Below are 25022 nucleotides of genomic sequence, written 5' to 3' on the forward strand. Positions count from 1 at the left end.
TTGTTCTGGATGTCCGTAAGACACCTGAAAGTTTCATGAGAGACAAATGGAGAATGGATATTGAGGGGCAGTTTATTATCTCTGTGACAAATTACTTAACCTCTCTGACTCTCAGCTTCTTTCTGTGTGAATTGGGGATGAAAGCTGCACCTACTTCATAGGGCTGTTGTGAAGGTCAATGGGCAGTATGTCTGAGAACTTAGCAGAGTATCTGGGGGCAAATGTTAGCCATCACCATTTTTTGGTTAAAAGTCACAGAATCCCTGCCACCTTTCAGGCACTGTTCTAGACTCTTAATGTACAAAGGTGCATAAGATACTTTTCCACACCTGGAGAACTAAAACTCTCCTGAGGAAGACATACTTCAAAATAAATAATTGCAGCATGAGGTGAGTGGTAGTATGGAAACATGGATAAAGAACTGTGGAGATGGGTGGGAAGAGAGAAGAAAGGCAGGGATTCCAAAAGGAGCTAACACTTAAGGTTGACCATGAAAATTGGGTCAAAAATGACTTACTTCAGAGGCACTAAACAGTGTGGCATATTTAGGAAATGGTCAAGAGGCTGATTATCACTGACTTGTAGAATTGTGAAAGATGAGCTTAAAGAGAGGAGATAGGGTCAAATTGTGAAGCATCTTATGTTTGATACCCATGATTTTGGGTGTAATACAGCTTCTCCTGAATCTCCTTTAGCTTCAGATATTGGGATAATAATAGCATAGGATCATGGTGAGGAATAAGTGATAATATAAGGTACAAAGCACCAGTCCTGGACATATATTAAGCCCCCAATAAGCATTAGCTATTGTTAAAGTGATGATGATGATGATGATGATGATGATGATGATGATGGAGGATAAGGAATCAAATATGAAGTGTTTCTAAGATAAACTTGGTTAATGTTTAAAAGAGTGATAGATGGTAAGCTTACTTTGGGATTTCTAGTCATTAATGAGATATGAAATTCAAAGTGGATTGGAAAACAAATACAGTATTACAAATACTGAGTTTGAGATACTTCCAAAATGTTTAATGAGCAAGAGGTATAAGGAGTCAGTTGAAAATATTTGTCTGGGATATAGAGGAAAGGTCAGAGTTAGAAATAAAGAATTGCCAGGTATTGGCATCTCCCACTTAGAAGAGAAATGAGTTTGGTCATCCTGGGAATAAATAGAAAACAGGTCCAAGCAAAATGAGAAAAGGGTGATTGCTATCTCCAGGTAGCCTTCAAAAGTCCGTTTTAGCTATTGTGAGTTGGGGGTATACTTCAGTGCTGATAGAATGAGAAAAATTAGTTGGCATTAATTCTATGGTGATATGCAGTCATATCCCCCACCAGATATACCAAGGGCCTATCTCCAGAATACAGTTGGAATAAGGACATATCCTGTTCCTCTGACTAGACAGTGGGCAGGGGACTCCTAGAGCTCCAGGGTTCTAATGAAGGATGAGGCGGTCATGGGGTCTCTTGGCTGTTGTAATGATCTCCTAGAAGCTTTCTTCACATTCGTTTTTGCATCCTTTTGAAACATTCTCTTCAGTGCAGCCTTACTGATTAGTTTAAAAAACAAAACAGGGCACCTGGGTGGCTCAGTCGGTTGGGCGTCTGACTTCAGCTCAGGTCACGATCTCGCGGTCCGTGAGTTTGAGCCCCGCGTCGGGCTCTGGGCTGATGGCTCAGAGCCTGGAGCCTGCTTCCGATTCTGTGTCTCCCTGTCTCTCTGCCCCTCCCCCGTTCATGCTCTGTCTCTCTCTATCTCAAAAATAAATAAACGTTAAAAAAATTAAAAAAAAATAAAAAACAAAACAAAAACAAATCTGATTCTGACTTAAAATCGTGTAAAGGATTCTCATTGATCTGGGGATGAAGAAGAAAACCCTGCCTACCTCACGTCCTCTTGCCATCATTCACTCATAAGCAGATAGACTTCTGTAATCATGGACTGTGCCATCCTCCTTTTACCCAACGCTGTGTTTGCCTAGGATGCTCTCTCCCCTCCCTGCTTTTACCTGGGTAGCCCCTGCAACTTTCCTTTCTGAGTTCAGCTGGTAGTTCTCTTACTCAAGAAAGCTTTTCCTGACTTTCCAGACCCAGTCAGGTCCTCCTGGTAGATGTGCCCACAGAATCTTTGTGGTATTCAGCCTAATTATGACTGAAGTTCTACTTGTGCAAATAATGGTTGGATAATTCTTTTCTTCAACCCACTGACATTATAGCTCCTCCACAACAGAGAAAAAGTCTGTCTTATCTACTAATGAGGCTTGACTCACTCCTGCCTCCACCTCCAACAAGGAACAGATTGAGAAGTAGACACAGGAGTCAGACTGTCAAGATAACAGCTTTACTAATGCTAATTCTTCTTTAGAGAATCCAGCCTGATCTGTGGTCCAAATTAGGCTTCCTACTCATTCTCTCAGATTTGAACTTATTTACAGAAACATCAGAAGAAAAAAAGGGATAACCGCAGGCCTCTCTGCTCCATCTCTGGTGATCTCTGGTACCTACAAGAGTTCCTTGTTTAGAATAGTTGCCTGCTTACATGGCATGGCTTGTTACCTTTCGATTTTTTTTTTCTCTTTTAACCGATGTCTTCTTACTTCAGATAAGCGTTTCTAACATCCCCAATCAAGTGCACAGTAATTACTTACGGTTTCTCCTTTATGCTTCTTTCCCTGCACATAACACACAGCATAATAAACAGTCCTTTAAGGTTTCTTAAAGGTTTTACTACAAACAGCAGAGGGGAAAACTATAGGAAGTAAAACAACTTTCTCCTGTATCCCCCTGCTTTCTGCTTGTTAAAGCTTTGCAAGCTTTACTTTTTTCTTACTTTGTATTGAAGAGCAAAAGCACAAAAACATACTAATAGTAGAGTTTGTTTACCAAACGCAGGACGTTTTAGAACTGAGAGGAAGACTGAGTGCAGGCTACCTTCGGTCACATAGGTTCTAACAGCTACTTCAGAGTTGAGGGCTTCCCCTGGACCAGCACGGTTTTGTGAAAGGAGCCAGGGAGCATGGCCAGGACACAGGAAGGGCAGAAGCAACTGTCCAGTCTTCCTTCTTTTCTTCCACTTTTGCTGCTTTGTCTCTGAAGATGCCATGCTGAACTAGATTTAAGGTTAAAAATTAGGGAAAACCCCGGGAAAGAATGCTAATCCTGGGCAGCAATCAATCGACAGAGGTGAGAGGAAAAAAGAGAGAAGAATCATTTTCAGAACTATTTGGAGATCAGGGTCCTCAGGCTATTTCTAAGTATTTGTATATAAGGGCATTTGTATATCTGGGGATGTTCCTTTTCAGTAACATTTAAAATAACTTAATTTGGGGCACCTGGATGGCTCAGGTTGAGCATCTGACTCTTGATTTCAGCTCAGGTCATGATCTCACGGTCTATGGGTTCAGGCCCCATGCAGAGCCTGGTTGAGATTCTCTCTGCCTCTCATAAACAAACAAACAAACAAACGGACATTTAAAAATAGTTATTTAATATATTTCATACAAGAAAAATATATGCTTACTGTGGAAATGTTTGAAAAATACAGAAAAAGTATAATAATGAAAATATTAATTACATGTAATCATATCCCGTGTCACTTCTTGCAACTGTGCTTCTTGCTTTTACATTTAACGTGATTAAAATAGATTGTGGACAACTTAATCTTATCAGAAAAATTATTCAGAAGAACAGTTTTTCCAGTCTTTTGTAACACGTTACAGAAGTATTTATTGTCACAGGTAGTTAATGTTATATGAATTTAACTTACAAAGTTAAATGCTATATAAATATAGATAAGAACACATAAATATGTTAAACCCCAGATATCCTCTAAGATTAAGAGGTTCCTCCCTAGTTTTGTTTATTCTTTCATTCGTTTTTTTCAATCTCTTATTTATCTTATGAAAAATACTGTTGACATGGGCTTTGAAAATACCTCTATTTGGGGGGGATGGGGTTATTTCATGTAAAAAGTATGTTAATCATCACAAGTTTCACTAGAACATTGGACATTTGTTAAAAGTATTCTCTTCTCTTGAGGAAATTGTATTCCATTCCACCCTGACATACCACACACTACAATGCTGATGTCATTTCATTGTAAGCAGGGACTGGATAGGACATGAGTCAATTCTAAGTTGTTAAGAATTTCCTTCTTTTCCCAATGGAATACACATGATTGCTGTTGGGAAATGTTCTGAAATAAGATTTAACCTTTTGTTTAAGTTTTTTTTTTTTTTTCTTAATAGAATGGAGGAGATTTGGGCCAGTAAAAGTGTATTTTTTTTACTACATGTTGAACAACAAGATTTTGGCTTAGATGTAAGCATGCAAGAAAAGTTAACAAACTCAATAGACACAAAACTTTTTCAATGTGTAAATGGAAAAAATGTTACAAACTTTCGTAGAGCTAATGAAAATATTCACAGTAAAAAAGTTCTTGTAATTTGTTATAAAATGCACTATTTCTTAATGATATCCTAGTAGGATTTCATAGTTGACAGACAAGGTAAAGTAATTAATTGAAAATTAAGGGGCGCCTGCATGGCTCATTCAGTTGAGTGTCCGACTTCCACTCAGGTCATGATCTCACAACTCAGCTCGGCTCATGAGTTCGAGCCCCAGCATCAGGCTCTGCGCTGACAGCTCAGAGGTTGGAGCCTGCTTCAGATTCTGTGTCTCCCTCTCCCTCTGCCCATCCCCTGTTCATGCTCTCTTTCTCTCCCTCTCTCAAAAGTAAATAAACATTAAAAAAAAAAAAAGGAAATGTGATGGCATAGTGCTGTTGAAAAAAATAGATACAGGGGGTTCGGGGAAAAAGAATGAGTCAAAGCACCATCAGAACAATAAAAGATTTTGAAAATCAGAGAGACCTGTTGCAATAGAATTACTTCTGCCCAACATTCTATTTCAACTGTATTTTTAAATTTCACCTTAAGTTTTCAATCATGGAGTTCCCAATATTAAATACTTATATTTTAATATATAACGTGACAGGAAAAGGTGCAAGATTAATGCCATTAATATACAAAGTGAATTAAAACAAGGCTTGACAAAAGGTTTAAGTTTGGCCAACTGGCTATTCAAATCTCCTAGGTCATATTTATTTCACCTCAACTTCCTTGAGGAGTTTTCCTTCAATTTTAAGGCAGGTGTCCTTCTCATACTCTCACCAGATTTGGCAGCTGGGCCTCCATTACCCAGTGGTGAATTGTAAAATGAGCCTCACCACTGTGACTATACATTTCGATCCTGTTATGGTTCTTTAAAAATGGCAGTTTGTGCCATTGGACAGTTTTTTATTTAACTTGATAAAGAAGCTGTCTTTTCTTCTTCTTATTGTTTTGATCCTTAAGTATTTTACATTTTAAAACCTTAGGCCTTCTTATGAAATAGGGTTACTGAAACTTCTGGGAGCCTAAAATTGAATGACCCTGTTGTTTCTTTGCCACAACCACGGAGTTTACCCATTACATCTCTTTTGCTGTTATTTAAAAAAAAAATAATAAGGACTTATTATTACTAGCTGGAGTTCTGATAGTCACATTTCAGAATTTATAATACTGTGAACTTCACAAATTTGGTAAACAAACAAGTGTTAGAGGGAAAGAAGGGAGATCATCATGAGGTCTCTTGCATTTCATCTATAGGCAGTAGCTTGTTACTTTTCTTCTGAGATTCTTAACACACTAATGTTTAAACAATTTTTTAATGTTTTCTATTTATTTTTGAGACAGAGAGAGACAGAGCATAAGCAGGGGAGGGGCAGAGAGAGAGGGAGACACAGAATCCAAAGCAGGCTCCAGGCTCTGGGCTGTGAGCACAGAGCCTGATGCGGGGCTTGAACTCACAAACCAAGAGATCATGACCTGAGCCAAAGTCAGACACTTAACCAACTGAGACACCCTGGTGCCCCCACACTAATATTTAGATATAGGGAACTTACAGCCTAGAGAAAAAGTAGTAAGAAAGCATATATTGGAAATGTTATGAAGTACTAGATTCATCAAAGAAAAAGAGATGGAAATTGTCAGTGATTTCATATTAACATTATTCGCTTATAATCTTTAAGGCCAAATTTTGCCACACAGCCTATAAGAATACACGAGTAAAATAGCATAGAATAAAAAGGTAGAACTTTAAATATTTAGAATTGAAAGTATAAGGTGAAGATCAATAAAACAAAAGACTAGAGTATTGCAATTATTGTTAGATCTGGGCTACAAATCTGGCTTAAGCCCCATTTGTTCTACCCTCTGGCTATGACCAGCTTTTCCTGAGTGGTGAGGTGCCACCACATCATGGCTACAGTGAACATGATCATGCTTACACAAACCTGTTTGTTTTCATACGTTCTGATGGAATATAGGTAGTGCTCCAAAGTGCGAATCAGTAAAACTAATTTTTTTTTATTTTTATCACAGACCAAGAAATGTGGCCCATTTATGTAATTCTCTCAAGACTCCTAAGAAACAGTCTTAGAATTTCTGGTGGAATGAATGAATGGCTTCCCTCAAGAAGGTTCCAGATGAGAGTTGGGCCCCAAACATGTGAAGGGTATTGGAGCCTTAAAGTAACTTTTATTCTAAGTTATTGACTAAATATGGATCCTCCACCTTCCTTAGAGATCATATAGGCAGACTTGAAGGTTGACAGCCTTCTGTAAAAATTAAAGTGCTAACTAAAATCTCTCTTTTTCTTCTACAAAAAGAGTACCTATAGGCAAAGATAGGATTTTTCACAGGAAATTGCTTTCTTAAGAAAGTGCATGTTAACAAATTACTGATCAATCCCCAGTTGTGTCTAAACACCATATGGCCAGACAAAGATGATTGTAGCTTAAATTTCAGAACAGACCATAGAATATTAAATGACATTTAAACCACGAACAACTTATTTATGGTAAGAAAAATGCATAAGAGGTTCAAAGAAGAGATAGTGATAATTTTTTGGCATAAATATTTTTATGGCATAAATATTACCAAATGATACACTTACAAGATGTATACAAAAAATTCAAGAATTTAAAAGTAAAAGAAATCATGTAGCATAGTTAGCTTAAACAGTTTATCACAATTTAAAGAGGCAGAGAAGAATGAATGTTTTCATATGAAAATGAGATGGAACAGAATTTCTGAAGATTAGCAAGCACTTCATGAATATCGCTATCAAATACCACTAGTTGGGTAGGTTACACATTCCACAGAGGTGGTACTCAGGGACAGTAGCTGAATTTGCTTATGGGAAGTTACGTAAGATATAGGAAAGAGATAAGATGTAGGAGATACTAAGATCTATCTATCTATCTATCTATCTATCTATCTATCTATCTATCTATGTACCTATCTGTCTATCTATGGTATTAAATTGGATCATCATAAACCTAAGCTTCACCATTTGTTACATTATATGTTGCACACTGATGGCTTGCAAGCCAAATCCTCATCCGTGTTTTCTTTGACCCCATAATTTTTAAATTGGTTTTTAACATTCAAAAATCTGCTTCTTGAAAACATTGTGCTCTTGCAGTACTAAACCCACGTTTCCATGTAGCAGCACGTCCCTTTAGATGGGGCATGCATCTTTCCGTTTGCCACATTTCCTACCTTGCATCTTCAGTGGGTTAAATAGCTGCTTAGCCTGTGTGAGCATTAAGACTCCTGCTTCAGGTATTTTTCTCAGTATCTTACTCAAGACACCATGCCTCGAGAAATGCAAGGAAAAGATTCAAATGCAAAATTAAGAATATTGTGATTGCATGTTTTCTGAGTGATACTTTGGTGAATATTTGTTTTTCGCAACTTAGGTAAGCTCAACAGGGGCACAGAGCACATCTTATTTGCTTGCTTACCATGGTGTCTGCAGAATATGGCACAGCTCCTGGCTTGTTCCAAGGGATGATAAAAGTTTCTATAACTGAACATAGTAATCCAACTGTCCACAGATACTAACGTAACACATTCCTGTTTAAAATGTACTTCATTTTGGAAGTTAAAACACTAACCATGAAAAAGTTCTTTTTGTTCATAGCTAACCAGGTATTAAGAATCAACTGACCCTTTTATAAGCCAAGAAAATATTTAGTCCTCAAATATCCACATAAGCCTAATAGTTTGGAAATCTAAGGACTCACAATAAAACCATCCTTATTAATTCTAGTTTGAATTCAGCTGTGTACTATAAAAAGAACATTAGTTAGAATAAAAGCATACCGACAGAATTCATATATGTGATTTTAAAATAAAATAAATACAGGTGGCCCTTGAACAACATGAATTTGTACTGTGTGGGTGCAGTTCCACACAGATTTTTTTTCAGTAAATACAGTACAGTACTGTAAATGTAGTTTTTCTTCCTTATGATTTTCTTAATAACATTTCTCTCTAGCTTACCTTATTGTAACAACATCATATATAATACATATAGCATACAAAATATGTGTTAACCAACTATTTGTATTATCTGTATGGTTTCTAGTTGATAGTTGGCTATAGTAGTTAAGTTTGGGGGGAATTAAAAGTTATACATGGATTTTTGCCTTTGTAAGAGGTTGGTGCCCCCATCCTCCACCTTGTTCAAGGGTTTACTGTATTCTAATTTCATAATTGTGAATATATGACTTATAACATTTATGTCAATAGAAAATATGTTGTCAAGATCCTTAATACAGTACCTGACGCAGAGCACGAATTCCCTCGTTTGTTGTGTAACTGAATCTCAATGTTCCAGAAAGAGTAAGGTATGCTCAGATAGTGAGATTCTGCCAGGTGGAAACTGAAGCAGTTTTTCAATAGATATAAGGGAGAGGAGCATTTGGACTAACACAGAAGATAAAAAGTAGTGTTGATATCCACTTGGGAGCCAAAGTCCAGTAAGCCTACATGGGAGATTGGAGGAGTTCCAGACAGAAGGATCCAGAAGTCACAGTGAATATGAACTTGTGGGACCAGAAACCTAGGAACTAGGGTGGTGCAAATACAACTGAGAGTAAATGAGGAAGGCTTTGAAATGTTGTCAAGAACAAATGTGCAATCTCAACTTGTTTTAGGGAGTGAGTAGATCATGCAGCATGGATGAAACAACTAGTTTTAAGTGGCCAGCAGTAAAAAGACCTTTTGGAATAAACCCTGAGTGACTCTGAAGCAGAATCCATGAGCACTTGTGGGATCAACTGGGAAGATAACTAAAGCAATCTGAATTGCCTCTTGACAGTGAAGATTTTCTGACAGAATTACATCATTAAAGTTTCTTCCTTTAGCTCTGATTTTTATGGACTTCTTTCATCCCCTGGCTCCACACAGTGATCCCCACACAGTTTGGGGCTCTCTTCTTACAGTGGTCTCAGGTTCTACATCCACACATTACCAGCTCCAAGAGAAGGTAGAATTTGTATCTTATCATTCCCAGAAGTCGCTCCAGACCAGCTTAGTCAAGTGCCTAGCCTTGTACCAGTCATTGTGGCCAGGTGAATGGCATGTGCTCATTGGCTAAGGTCTCATTCCACACCCATTTCTGAACTAATTACAGTAGCCTGGAAGATTGAGATAAGCTGACTGGCTTAAGAGAATCAGTGTCTACTTTTGGAGCTTGGTGTGGAGTCAGTCCTATCCAAACCATGTGGCTGAGAAGTTAGGGTACTCAGGAAGAAGAAAATATAGAATGAATTCTGATGAGGAAAGCAATAAATTTCCAGCATATAAAGAGCTTAGCATAATCATTTTTGTTGTGGTAGTTGGAACATGGCAAAATATACATGAATATCAAGATGATGTGCAATTCATCAGTTCGGGGGAAGTTGTTGCTGATACAATTTGTCATCCTCTTTAGGCCAAAAGAAGTTAAAATATTTTTCACTATGTATATTTCAAAATCTTTCTACCTAAAACAATAATAATAGCTCTTCTTCTTCCACCTTTCATTGCCTTCCTTCTTTGTTTTTCATTCCCTTTTTGAACAGTTTTGTCCTAAAGCCATTAGGTGGGGCAAAAAATAAGCTGTCTGTATGACAATTGGTACGGAGACATTGTGACCCAGTGTGTAGTGTAAGAGCCTTACCAGGTTGTGGAAGGTGTCTGCAAAGGAGGGATGTCCTACTCAGGGTGTCAGAGCCTGAGCACAGAGAGGAGGATATCTACAAAGAAGGGCAGTCTGACATGGAGTATCAGAAACTCATCATGTCTACTTGGGATCATGTAAGGATCCCACTAAGGATCATGTCTACTTGGGTTGAATGGCCTAGTGTGGGGAGTCAAAGCCATAAAATAATGGTAAGGGCATATCTGCAGAAGGGTCCAGGGTATCAGAGCTCTGTGGCATGTAGGGGACCTCCATGTGGAAGAACAGCCTGGCATCATTGCTGGAATCCAAGCTCGAAGTAGAGTGCATCCAAGCAGGAGACCAATGGAAGGGTGAAGATGTGTTTACTGAGAATTGATCAAATAAGTAAATACATTAGGGATATGGAAACCTGGTTTCTAATTGTCCAAGGTACAAATGTGGAAAGAGGGAAATCTGAATGAGCTCCATGGTGTTGGATTGGGGCTACAGGTAGATGTGTAAACTCATATTTTTCTGTGGATAGAAACATAGTTATGGTAGCTCTGTCCACAGGATGTCCTTGAAACAGCATTACTCCCAAACCAATTAGAACACACCTAGGGCCTAGATCTTTATTCTAAATACCAGTTTCCTCGAAAAGAAAACTAAGACGCTTGATAACTGGAACAGGTAAATTAGAAAATAAGTCTGATGTATCTTGTACTAGACAATAAGGAAACACTTAAAGAATGATGGGAACATGCTACAAGGACAGAGAAACCAACCTGAAAAAGCTTCCACTAGTCAACTTAGAGACAATTGGAACATCAACGTAAATAAATTATAAGTTAAATTAATTATAAAGTAAATAATTATAAGCCATTGAATAAAAAGGGAAATATGAATACACATACACACTACACACACACATACACACACACTCACACACACACAGTAGTTTCCCTCTAAAATAACTCCCTCCAAAATGATTATTAATTACAAAAAAGAAAAGAGTAACTTTACAGTGGAGGAGCTTGGCAGATACCATTTTAATCAAGTGATCAAAGTGAACTCTGTTAGTAAGGAGATACACCAAAATCTTGTACCACCTGATAGAATATAGTGAGAAAAAATAAAGCATCATTTCTGTATTTGGCATTCTGTATTTGGTACATCTGCCAAACATGCATAACTTAAAACTAATCATGAGGAAACACAGACGAACCAAAATTAAGGAGTATCTATGAAATAACTGGTCTATAATCTTCAAATGAATCGAGGTCATGAAAATCAAAGAAAGCTAAGAACTGTTCCAAAACTAGAGTAGACCAAAGAGACATGGAAACTAATACAGTGTGCGATTCTGAACTGGATCCTTTTGCTATAGAGGACATTATTAGGACCGGTGACTAAACTTGAAGGGAGGTGGAGTATTCGATGATACTAAAAATATATTACTGTCAATTTTCTGATTTTGATGGTCCTGTGGTTAGGTAGAGGATGTTTCTCATGTGTCAGAAATACACTGATGTATTTAGAAGTGATGGGGCCAAAAGTTGATAACTCACTTCAAGAATAGTTCAAGAAAATAGTTCAGAAAAAAAAAATTGTCTATACTATACTTGCAACTTTTCTGTAAGTTTGGCAGTATTTTTCCAGGTTCTCTGTGAGAACTTAAATTTTTGGTAGGCAAAATAGCCATTCATTTAATGCATCTTTGAATGTTTATAATCTACTAGAAATGGACACCCACAAATAAAATATGTTAGCCATCATTTCAGTGTGTCCATCCAAGAGGTATAGTAGTGCAAAAGGAAGGAGAAGTCATTTCTGAAGGGTATAATTTTAAAAAACGCCAAGTAGGTATACTGAAACAGATTGTAATAAGTGAAAAAAGGAATTGGAGCATTGCAGAGAGGAAAAAGAATAAAAGCTCAGAGGTTTGGGGCAGTAGTGAAGAGTAAAGATTGATTCAGGCATGGGGGCTCATCTAGGAAGAGGAGAATACATTTTGAAAGGAAATATATGGAGCCTTGAATGCCAGATTCTGACGTCTGAATTTCACTTTTTTTTTGAAAGGAGAAATAAGTAATTTTTGTGGGGAAGAGAGTCTCGTATCAGAATATTTTTCTATGAATTTCAGGAGTGCGTCAGTAGATAAGGTTATCACCATTGTAATAGATATGGCAAAGAAAGAAACTGTAGATTTGGAGAGTGGGATTTATAATTACATAATTAGATAACCTAAAGGTAAGCATGAGCTTTGTAATGACTAAATAAAACAACATAGGACAGTATGAAATACTAAAATTATAGTTTTTCTGTATACTATCAAGAGGATAAAATGGGCAAACAAGAACGATGAAAAGCATAGAATAGTTAGGAATAACGAAGAATATTTTGATAGAGGTTTATTAAAATACTTTAAAGCTTATGTGAGATGTTTTTATTTGAAAACAGAAGAGCTGTAAATGGAAAAATGTTTATTCATTTATTCATTTATTCAGTCAACCTTCTCGTATCACTCAGTGTTCCAGGAACAGGGACTAGAGCGTTGAACAAGACAGATACCTTTCCTGCTCTCATAGAACATGAGAGGAAGTACTGGATAAGAAAAAGAAAAATCAGGCAATAATATTTCATATTTTTATGTGATAGAAAAAAGCCAGGAATATATGAAAGGGAGTGAGAAAGGTGCTACTTTATATTAGGGTTTCAAGAAAGGTTTCATTGAGGAAGTGAAATTTAAGTGATTTAGATTTAGAAAAACTAGCTTATTGTTAAGGAGCACTGCCAGCCGAGAGAAGAGCTGTTCAAATGCCCCAAGCTAGCCTTGCAAGAAGGCACATTTGGCCAAAGCAAGAAGCAAGATAAACAAAGGCAAGAGTGAGAATGAGATGTTGCTGCAGAGTTAAGTCTGGATCCGGTCACAGGGTTGATGGTACAGAGAAAGGATGGTTTTCAGCAGGAGAGTGACTTAATTTTATTTACATTTTTTAAAGAGCAAGAGCAGAGCTGGGGATGGGGGTGGGGTGGTAACAATTAGGAAGCAATTCAGGAGATCAGACTAGAGATAATGGTGAGTTAAACAGAGGTGGTAGGAGGGGCACCTGGGTGGCTCCTTTGGTTAAGTGTAGGACTTCAGGTCATGATCTCACAGTTTGTGAGTTGGAGCCTCCAGTCCGGCTCACTGACAGCTTGGAGCCTGGAGCCTGCTTTGGATTTTGTGTCTCCCCCTCTCTCTGCCCCTCCTGTGCTCACTCTCTGTCTCTCAATAACAAATAAACGTTAAAAAACAAACAAACAAACAAACAAACAAACAAAAACAGAGGTGCTAAGAGTGGATGGAACTCTAAGTGATCAGATTAGAAATTTTGGTAGCTGCCTTGAAATGATTTTCCAGGGGTTTATATATAAGAAGGAAGAAGAGAAAATTCTAAGATGAAGTTTAGTTTTTTTTTTTCTTTCTTTTTCTCTTTTCTTGAGGAATTAGAGAGTGATTGCATTAGCTGAGAGAGAAGACTTAGGGGAGGAGGAGTTATAATAGATATCCCTAAATATAGACCTTTTATTTAAAAATTAACATATAATAAGGAAAGTATTCTAAACTAAGAGCAAAGAGATAGATTTTCAGTAAAAGTCTTAAGTAAATTGACTATTTGCATTAAAAGTTACATTTTTCAAAAATATGTCAGATTCTCATTAATTAAATGTAAAATTGTAGTCATCTAGTACCTAACAAAAAATTATGCTAATATTAATTTGACCTTGGGTTAGGAAACTGCTTTTTAAACAGACAAGAAATATAAGGAACCACAAAGGATTATATAAAATAAAATAAACTGGAAGATGTTTGTAAAAGATGTGTCAAAGCTTAAATGTCCTTAATAGTTCATAAAACATACTTTTAATTCAATAAAACATACCAAAATAGAAATTTGGGGGAAAAACTGAAAAATTTTTAAAAGAAAATACAAAAATGACCAATGAAAATGAAGAAGAAGTTCAAATTCACTGGGAATTTTTTTAAGTAAATTACACACAACAGCAGTTTACTATTGCTTGTTTAGCAGTTATTTTTAAAAATACTAATGTAGGTAATAGGAGATGAACACTCAAAGTTATGGAATTTTTTTTGGTTGGGGAGTGCGGGGTGTTATACAACAGAGTAATCTTTGAATGGCTTTGTAAAACTCTACTTTCTAATAATTTATAATGAAATTTCTAATAATTATAATGAAAAACTCATTTCTTTAAAATTTTTAAGGACTAAGAAGCTCCTCATGAATTCATTTTCCACATAATTGAAGCTCTTTAAATATTGAAACACATGTTTTTCTAAAAATAAAAATGGATTCAATTTTCCCTAATTCCAAAAGTCATATAAACCTATCACTGTAGATTCCAGTAATGTGGAGGAATATTATGAAAATAGTACAAATTGTTAATAGTATTATTAAGTAGAGAAAACAATTATTGACATTTCGATGCATATCCTTCCAGAAAGCTTGCACTGAAGCTTCTGCTTATTAAAACAATAGTTTCTTCCACTAAGTTGTAAGGGATTCGAGCCATTAAACTTTACATTTTTCAGTGCTCCTTCCACTTCTCCCCCCCCCCCCCAGCCTATTTAATAATACCTAATTTCTTACCTGGCATCTTTCGTATATTAACCTATTTTCAGCCCCAAACAACGCTGCTAAGTCAAGTATTATCATTCACATGTTAACAGTGGAGATAGGGAGTCTTAGGACAATAATTGTCTTGCAGTTCAGTGATTCATTTTAAGGTGGAGCCACGGTCAAGGCCAAGTCTGTCAGATTCCACAGCCCTTGTCTTCTATGTTGAGCTGATCTCTCACCTGTGGCTAAAGGCACAACATTGCAAAGTTGTGCAAAGTTCAGTTTAGTATTTGGAATGAAATCAAAGTGAATCAAATGCTAAATATTTATAATATACTTTGAAAACTACTGTGTACAGCTTAGGTTGTTACTCTAAAAGAAAAGAATACTAAAAGGGATATAGAGAATGTGAAGAAAGAAACATGAAAGAAATACAGCTGAATGTCATATATAATTTCTGGAGGAAAGACTAAATAAGTTTGACTTATAGAAGACACTGAAGCATTGAAAATAGTTTTAAAAAATGATGGTTCTAATATGTCTTTCTATCATCATAAATTAAGAGGGAGACATAAAGTTAAAGCAGAATTATTTGAGTACAAGGAACTATATCTCCATTAGTAGGCCCCCATCTCTAGAGATATTTGTATCTACCTATTTTGAGCAGTTTATACAGTTACGTGCTGAAGCATTAGACTTTATCAGTTAACTAATTCATTAAACAAATATTTATGGAGGACCTACCGTGTGCCTAGCCCATTATGCACTGGTATAAAAAAGCTGAGTAAACCATGTAATTTGTTAAAGTGTATTCTAGTCTAATGGCATTACAAAAGTCTTGCAACATGTCTTATGCAAGTGATTTTATTTGTTCTTACCAACTACGTCTATATTCTTACCAATGACATCTATATTCTTAACCTGCTTAGTTTCTGCAAGTTCACAAGCCCTATCCAAAGTCCTTGAGCGATACATTCCAAAATTTAGAATGCTCTGGGGTATAAAAAGGTAATGAGATGTGTAGTCTATATGTTACAATAGTTTCTGCAGAGTCAGGGCAGTATCTGGTAATCAAACACAATAACATTTTCAGTGAAATATATGCATACAAACACTAACAGCCTTATGTCAGTCTAGGTTGTGTTTCATGCCATAGGCATTCCAGTTAGACCAAATTTTATCATCAACTAAATTAAACAAACAAAAATGCCTGTTGATTCTCAGAGCTTTTTGTATATCAGGATTGTTGATGTGAGACGTAAATGTAGTACATTTACAAGGAATTTTTAAGACTTGCTCGGGCTTGCAAAATATGTTCCCCAAATAGTAACATATAAGGTATTTTATAGTTAACTAATGAAAAAGGGGAACTTTCTGCTTTACTGTTCTCACAGCCTTTTATAATTTAACAGTCTTTGTGAATCTACAAGAGAGTCAAATATTTTTTTATAGCAGAACCTATTTATTGCAGACTATCTTGAGAAACTAGTATTGTGTGCAATACCCTTTGAGAAACACTATGGTAGTGATATGAGGAGACCAGAGGCTACGCTCACCCTTGTTTGTTGTGGGTTTTTTGGCATTTTAAAATTTACAGTTGATTAAATTATATGGTCTAAATAAGCCACAGGTAGCGACCCCTAGAAAATACTGGTAAATATCCCAAAGTGACAGGGAAATGATCTGGCTTTTGTGGAAGAACCTGTTAGAAGGGAGCCCTCTCTAGAACCTCTCATTTTTCAGCTGTCTTAGTCTATTCGGCTGCTGAAACAATAATAAAGTACCCATAAGCTGAGTGGCTTATAAACAATAGAAATTTGTTCCTCATGGTTCTGGAACCTAGAAAATCCAGGATCAGGTCACTGATTAAGTTTAGGTGTCTAATGAGAACTTGCTTCCTCCATGACACCTATCTTCTCCCTGTACTTCACGTGGCTGGGGGTTGAGGGAAGTCTCTGGGGTCTCTGTAAGGGTGCTAACTTCATCAGCTTAGCAGGATGAGTGTTGCCTGCACAACCTGCTCACTTCCCACAGGCCCCCACCTCCAAACACCATTACTTTGGGAGTTAGGATTGCAACAGATGGCTTTGGTGGTGGGCAGGGGCCACAAACATTCAGTCCATAATAACAGCCATCCATGCTTCAAAGGTAGCAAAAAGCATAAAGTTATGATTTGAAGTTTGCAGGGGAATTCCCTTGGAACCAAAATACTTCTTACTAGCCGATATGATTTATTAATCAGCAATTTATTCTTTGTGTTAAGAAGGACCCTCTTTTCTCTGCCTTCCCATAAAATGGACATTCATTTGCCTTGGAGGTCAGTGTAAATTCGCTAGTACTGTATTTAGCTTTAGAAATGGTGTGACCATTCATAAAAATTATCCACAGTACAGGTGAGGGTGAAATTGAATTGAGTACAAGGAAAGGGGGTAAGGCATGGCAAGAGGGGCGCCACTCTACAAATTTGTCAAGATTTAGCCCAATTTACTTAGAGAAATGCCACCATTTGTCAAGTGCTAATAGGAATTTGGAAATATGATTCAAGCCAGGAAAAATGAGATGCTTTTAGTAACTGAAAATTCTAAGCGAAAAGTTATTAAACTAAGGGAAAATGTCCTACTTTTTAAAAAGTATGCGAAACAAATATTGTGCTGTAAATACTAATTGACAACATAGTACTCATTAAGTATTATCAGATACTGGTTTTTGGAAGGAGAAAATTTTCACTTACGTATGGAGAAGTAAAATTACATAAGCAAATCCATTCTTCTGAAGCTGTGTGTATATGTTTAATCTGTGGAGCAGTGTTTTCTTAGAAATGAATCACATCAATTGCTTCCATGAAGAAAAGGAATATACACACTTAAAAATCAAATCACCTTTTTAAAATTAAGGTTTTATCTGTTGTATAATAGGTAAACTACTGTGAAGTGTAGTTGCCTGTTTAACTTTATATCTGCTTTGATTTTGGCAGTTTAGCTAATTCAAATAAAATTTGTGAAGTTAAGCACTTTCAAGAAAAGGAATAGGAGAACCTAATTTAACCTAGAGTGTCTCTTTTATTCTTCTGTTATTCATTTGAAGTGCCCTATCAGCTTGAACTGACCAACTTCAGTCATTTTTACCCTTTTATTTTTTTTCTCTAATGTAAACTGAAATTCCCTGCTGTTCGTGGTATTTTACTGTTTAGCATCATTTAATGAGCAGGTATCATTAAACTTAAAAGGTCCTTTTCTGTGTATCTCTGATTAGTTAGTGAAGAAACCAAAGAATTTCTCTTAATATATTTTGATGTTGGCCCATTTTACATTTAAGTGCTTTTTGATGAAGTAGAAAATAATAATTTTGGTTGAAGTCGGAAGGATTCTGTCAAGTGAATATGTGTTCTGCTGTGAAGTTGTAGAATATAAATTGTTTACCAGTGTTGCTGTATATTTTTCCCTTATAAATTTATGTGTATGAATTTGTAAATAAGCTATTATACTTTACTTTGATTTGTTTTTCCAAAAAGATAGATGTAATGGTAATTAAACGTAGATGCTTTAATGTCAGGGTTCATATGATCTTTATTATAAAAGCAATAGTTTACTGACTGTATAGAAGGAATGAAAAGGCTTTAATACTAAACTCATTTAATCAAACAGTGTCACCCTACACTTGGTTGCAGTTTCTTTTAAATTACAATAAGAAAAAAAAATTAACTAGTAAAGAAACAGTAACAGCCATTAATTATATTCCTTCTGTTTGGCGTTCATGTGTGCTGCACACAACATTGCTGATATTTTATTGTTAGGTCTAATTTTGCTTTCAGGAAGAAAAGAATATCTATGAGATGAATAGCGTGGAGCCAAAATAATGAGGCTAAAACACAAGCAAAGGTCAGACAATGTGTAATAAGTTACAGATGGCATTGTGTGACATTAACATTGGTAACAGGTAGAAGACGTAAGAGTGCTGCCTACTGGCAAAAAGCAGTAGTGTTTGAAGGGTAAGTGAAATTAAGTGTAGGTAACCAAACTGGAAGTTATATGTTTGGTTACATAGCGTTGCTATTATTGATACCTCTGACCCCGAATATTCTTTTCATTAGTGTTCATGAAGGCTTTATGAGAGAAAAAGTCTGGTGTGGGACTTCTGTTTTTGTTCTTTGAGACCATGTTTAAATAGTATACTTGCTGTCTTGCTTTAAAAATAGATTTTTAAAATATATTTGTCACGCGATGTCTGTACAGTTTCTCTTATGTGTGGTCCTTCTTTGATAACTTTGACTTTTTCAGCTTTAACAGTCAACGTTTCCAAAATATATTTAGTTGACAAATAAAACCCTGCCTAGGGAAGTCAACTGTCAATTTTAGTAATAGATAGCTGGATATTTAGATAGTTTGTTGAGACAATGCATTGACAGAAAGAGTATGATTTATATGTGCAGCAATCAACATATGATAAGTCTCATTGAAAAAAAAATGACAATTAGACTGCTTTAAAAGCACCAGACCAAAGTTTTAGCAACTTAAAATCAAATATATCTGTATGTAGAGGTTACTTTTCCATGTTCCACTTAAAATAAGTTCAAAGTTTTCTGTGCTAGAAATAAACATTTTTGCTAGAAATGCTTTGGTATATATATGAGTTTATTTTCCAATAAACTAATTTTGTTTATAGTCTTGAAAAGTAATTAAAGTTATTCTTAGCATTATTAACCCAACTGAACTTGAAGCTTTAATTTTATAACCTTGGTTAGTTTAATATTTGTTGTGCAGTGTTTGTGTGGGTATGACATGATAGACTTAATTAAATGTGATGATTTCATTATTCTGATTTGAAACCTTATTGTACACATTTTATCTTCACTTTCAGACATCCATTATATAAGACTTATTAAAACACTGCGCACTGTAAAAATAGTTGTTACAAAATGAGGAAACTGCCCTTTCATTATGTATAACTTTCTCACTTACATAATGCAGTTTCCATCCTGAAAAAGAGTTGAGCCAAAACTAAATTGATGAACAACGAGGAAAAAGGAAGTATTTTTCAATACCCAAAACTTGCTTTTACTTTCTGGAGGGAGGAGAAGTAGAGGCTATATTGTCTCTTTCATGGCATAAATACACCCCTTATGCATCGATTCTCCTTCTTCCTCTCATATTCCCTCATTTGCTTTCCTGGTCTCCTCTCTCTCCAGCCAGTATGTCTCTTTCACTCTATCTATACAGTATCTTCCCCTGTGTTAATTTAAATGGACATTGCTGTGAAACTCTGGTCAAGTGAAATTGGAAGCGTTTAAATATTATTTTTTTGAGAATTTTATTTCTGCTCATTTTATTGACCTGTAGAGAGAAGAAGGGAGAGAGAGTGGAAGGAAGGACAGGGGTAAAATGAGAGAAAGAATAAGGAAGAACAGGAGAAAAGTAACAGCTGATAGCAAGTGAAATGGAGATAAGTCGGGTAACATTGTATGCAGATTTTGTGTATGGACCGTAAAGTGTGAAAACTGTCTAGGTGTGTGAGAAATCGAAATTTGCGTTCTTGAAATAGTTTTCCCAATCTGCAAAATAAATTGATAAATAGTAAATACAACATTCCTGAAAGGCTTAGTGATGGTTAAAAGATAATTTAACCTGCTTGGCTAATAGAACAATCAGGTATCAGACCACCAAGAAGGAGTTTCAATAGCATAGAAAACAGCAGGGCAGTTTCTATATTGAAACGTAGCAAACATTTTTTCCTATGTGAAAGTTTCTTCTAGCTTCAGAGCATAAGTAACAGTGTCAAACCCAGTGCTAACAGTAGTCTGCACTGTGGTCTTAATCATCTTAGGTTTTTCACCTAAAACTGCTAGAAATAGTTTTCAGAAAAGTGTCAGACAAGAGAAATGCTTTACGTAGTGAGAGGTGCTAGATTGCAACTATTATATTGTTCTTTTTAACAACATGAATAACCATATGTTAATACTTTTCCCTTAGCAGCCAATAAGGAAAAATAATTACTTTTAAAAACAGGTTTTTCTAAGTAAAAGTTCTTACCCATTTCACTTCTGTGTAAATATTTAAATAGTCTTTTTTTTTTGACCTGTGTATTTCTTTATGGTATTTTGCAAAAACTATAGTGCATGTTTAGGGGTAATAATTTATCTAGGAAATGCATATTAATATTTGGTAAAGATGGAGGAGCCCTTAAGACAACATTGTAACATCATTCAGTAATGACATGTTTTCTGTTTTCTTATATTCCATTTTGATAGACATCGCTTTCCCATAAGCTATTTTAACTCTCAACATCTTTTTAAAAATATACTTAAAAGGATAGATAAAAATGTTTTTGTTCTCAAATATTATAAAGCTATTTTCTTTCTGTTTTATTTCTAATAAAAATGTAAAGCTGAATTTTTCACTAATGTTTTATTTGTAAAACTGAACAATCACGATGGTGATTGAATGCTTTACTTGCATACTTTCTAAATTTATGAACTTTGGTACATTTGACATCAAATTACTTTTTCCTTTTTTTGTCATTAAAAATGGCATCAAAACATAAATTCATCCTAACACAGCTTGATTCGCAGATTGAGCTACCGTAATTTAAAATAAAAGTTTTAACCCTTATTTTTTGTGCTTGATTATTTTCAAGCCCAATTTATATATAAGACATAGCTTGCTGCTCTAATATCTGAAAATCTTAAAGTGTAAAGCATGCCAATATTCTAATTTATGTCTTGCACATAATAGGTAACAGTGTTCATGTCCATGACCCCATACTAAGTAATATAATGAGTGTATATCTTATCTTTTCACATCATTGATGATCTCATGTTTTAGGAAAAACACTTGTTAACTATGATTCAAAGTGGCAAGAAGAAAGCAAACCTTCATTTTTGCATAGTCTTCTTTGGTACTTGGTATTTTTCTTCATTGCCTTATTGGTAACTTTTTATTTTTCTTTTGCTATAATTCTTTGAAGTTCTGTTATTTCTCATAATGAAATAATCCTTCAAATGTAAAATTGAGCTGTTTGTTTAGTTAGAGGAAAGTTATCTTTTGCTTAATTGCTATTGATTTAGCACTTCTGGTATCTTATCCTGGAAAACTTTGACCATTCATTTAGCTTTGAGGCAATACTTTTTAGAATTATGGGGAAAACATTACTGCCTTACATGGGTGTAATAACAATTAAATGATTAAAACTTGGTTAATAAATTAAATTTTTTTCATTAGAGATCTATAATCTATTCTGTTTTTTTCTCCTGAGATAATCATAATACATGTTGGATAGCTCATTGTCACACATCATATTGTCACACATGTCCATGATATCATTTCTTACCTAACTCAGAACCAGAGATGGAGTATATACAATGCTAGGAGAGCACATGAGGAGGGCTTAGCTATAGATATTTAAAAATATTGATGTATGGTAATCTTCCTGCATTGTCTATAAGACAAAAATAGTTTCATCTCATCTTTAAAAGAAATTTTTAAAAAATGAGTTACTTCCATGAAGAATAAACTCAATACATTTTAATGAACATTTTATTGATTCTTTTTTCTTTTTTCTTCATATAAATATCTTAACTGAATACTTAACTGTTCTTTGGTTCCCCATACTAAGTGCTATATGGCTGTGTTACCCTGGCAAGTGATTTAATTGTCCTCTGCCTCAGTTTCTCCATCTGTAAAAATAAGAAAGATAATAATATTACTTACATCATAGAGTTCTTAGGATTATTTTCCAATTGATTTTTTCATTCCCCGGTTTCCGCTTATAACTTTATTTTATATACTGGTCAAAGTTAACTTTCCTAAAACACCTCTAATCTTGTCACTCTCCAACTTTAATAACAGTTTTGATACATTATACTGCCTACAGAACGTAATTCAGGTTCCTCTTTCTGACCCTCAAATTCCTCCAATTTCAAATCTAACTTGCCCTTGTATATTCCACTCACTAACTCATTGAGTATGCCGTAGTCATTCTGAACCATGTGCCTGTCTTAGGATATAACTTATCATTTTGTTTTTAGTTTTGCATGTTTTTGTCTGGAGAATTTTCAAATATACTTCCTTTTGTAGAAATCCTGTGTATTCATTGGAAGATCAGTCCCATTCCTGGGATCTCCTCCTCATAGGCTTCCTTCGTCTCCCAGGATGATTCCCTCCAAGTTCAGAACTCATACCATATGAAATTTGTACTCTCTTGATGTACCTACCATATTTTTACTTGTATTCTAGGTAAGCTAGATAAGATGTGTATCTTATCTATAATGTGTAATTGGAAGTTTCCAGGGCAGAAACTAAATTATATTTTACTCTAAATTCCTTTACTGGCTTCTTGACAACACTTCATACAGTACTCTGTTTGCACAATATAGTCTATAAAATAGTTGATTAGGGAGACATTGTGGCATAACAGAAAGCACACAGGCATTTGAGTTAAAGAAAGAAAGAAAAAGAAAAAAAGAAAGAAAGAAAGAAAGAACAAAAGAAAAGAAAGAAAGAAAGAAGAAAAGAAAGAAAGAAAGAAAGAAAGAAAGAAAGAAAGAAAGAAAGAAAGAAAGAAAGAAAGAACAAAAGAAAGAAAGAGAAAGAAAACTCTTGGATTTGAAGACTGGATTAAATAGTATTTGACTCTGAGCAACTTAACCTATAGGAGTCCCAGGTTCAGCAATTTGTAAAAAGAGTAATATTATCTACTTGTTGGGTTGGGTGCAAGAATTAGAGATAATGCATGTAAAACATTTATGATATGTAGTAGATGCTCAATAAATTCTTCCACTTTTGCTTTATATCATGAGACTTATTTCTTCTGCCATTAGCCGTATAAACTATAGCAGTGCATGTAAGGTTGATCATTGCAAATGTGCTAGCAGAGTTTACTTTTGAGTAGCAGTTGCATGTATTGTCTTGAGAAAAAAACAATAGCACTGTCTTTGTAAAAGGATGTCCTGGCTACATTATGGCCACAGGTGAATGGTTTCCTCATTTGTCTCTGCTAACTGTTCCTGCTCTGAAACATCCCTCTCAATAGTACTGCTAGTGCTGGGGGTAGACGATAGATACAGGAGGCAAGACTGTTGCCTCCTTCATCTATTAGGTATTTGATTTATTTCTTCATTTAGGCAACAAGTATTTGAAGGCTTTAACTGCATCCAGGTCATGTTAGTAGATACCCTATTGAACTTGAAACAGATCATACTGTCAATGAACTTAGAATGCCAGAGAAGACGAAATATATACATAAATGGCTGTGAGATAAAAGGGACATGGATAAGATATTAAGGTTGCGATTTAGTTGCAACTCTGGAGCAAAAACTCAAATGGTGGCTGCAGACGGAACATTGTCTTTCACTATTTCACATCCCCAAAGTTGGACCATATTCTCTGTCAAGCTTTGGAGTTTGGATTACTAAAGTGATGTGAGAATGCATTTAGACTGATGGAACAAAAATTGGGATTATTCTCAAGCCCATGTATTTATTAGAATTCTGATTAAAGTAGATATATTTTTCCCACTTAAGTTCCTGACAATGAAAACATACACCTGTAACTCAAATTAGCCACACATTTGAAACAGCAAAGAGTTCCCTCTGTAATTTATGTTAATTTGTATGTAAGCTGACGAAGAATATAGGCATAACACTCAAAAATAGGGAGACCTTCCCATTTTTGAATAAAGGAGTTGCCCAGTCCTGCTGTAGAACAAAGCAGGCAGTTCTCCCATGTTTCTGTTCTGTTAAAATATGTATTTCAGCTTTTATCTGTTTGAAATGGTGGCTGCAATTTGGTAAATGCCACCGATTTAGTTTAGATTTTGTTGTTGCAGTGTTACAGTTTTGATAGCACTGGGCATTTCTTCCTGTTAGTTGGTTCTGCTGCTTTCAAGAATGGTATTTAATCAGTGTCCTGGCTCATTCGATGTGTCTTGCTTATAGATCTCTTTGCACTAGAGAGAACAACCAAGTCTTCTAAAAGCTGACAGTTGTCCAGGGGATTTACAACTGATCATACCCAATTTGGGGGAAATTTGACCTTTCATACATTCTTTTGCATAATTATTTCCAGGAGAAAAGCAAGATAGGTTTTGGATAGTCCCGGGTGCATGACGCACAGTAGGTACTCAGTATATTTTAAAAAAGAGATTTAAATAGAGCAAATTGTTTGCTATGCTATTCCTTGGAATGTGCCTCTTGTGAATAAAATTATCAGTGTCATAATAAAGCCGCATTGCCAATAGGTGTCCCGTATTCAAGAAGCTAGAAGGTGTTTAAGGATTTGCTCTCAGAAAGAAGAAAACCTCCTTATCAGGACAAAGGAAATACCGCATTCTGGTTAGAAATCGATTTCTAAAATGACTACTATTATTTTG

The 25022-nt window shown here is 35.5% G+C and overlaps 1 protein-coding gene across 10 annotated transcripts in view; it reads left to right on the forward strand.

Annotated features, from left to right (window-relative positions):
* FOXP2 (forkhead box P2) overlaps positions 1–25022 on the forward strand; it is a 565307-nt gene that overhangs the window by 262459 nt on the left and 277826 nt on the right. The gene's annotated exons all lie outside the window — the stretch shown is intronic.

This window comes from Felis catus, chromosome A2, assembly GCF_018350175.1.
Source record: "Felis catus isolate Fca126 chromosome A2, F.catus_Fca126_mat1.0, whole genome shotgun sequence".
NCBI classification, from domain to species: Eukaryota; Metazoa; Chordata; class Mammalia; order Carnivora; family Felidae; genus Felis; species Felis catus.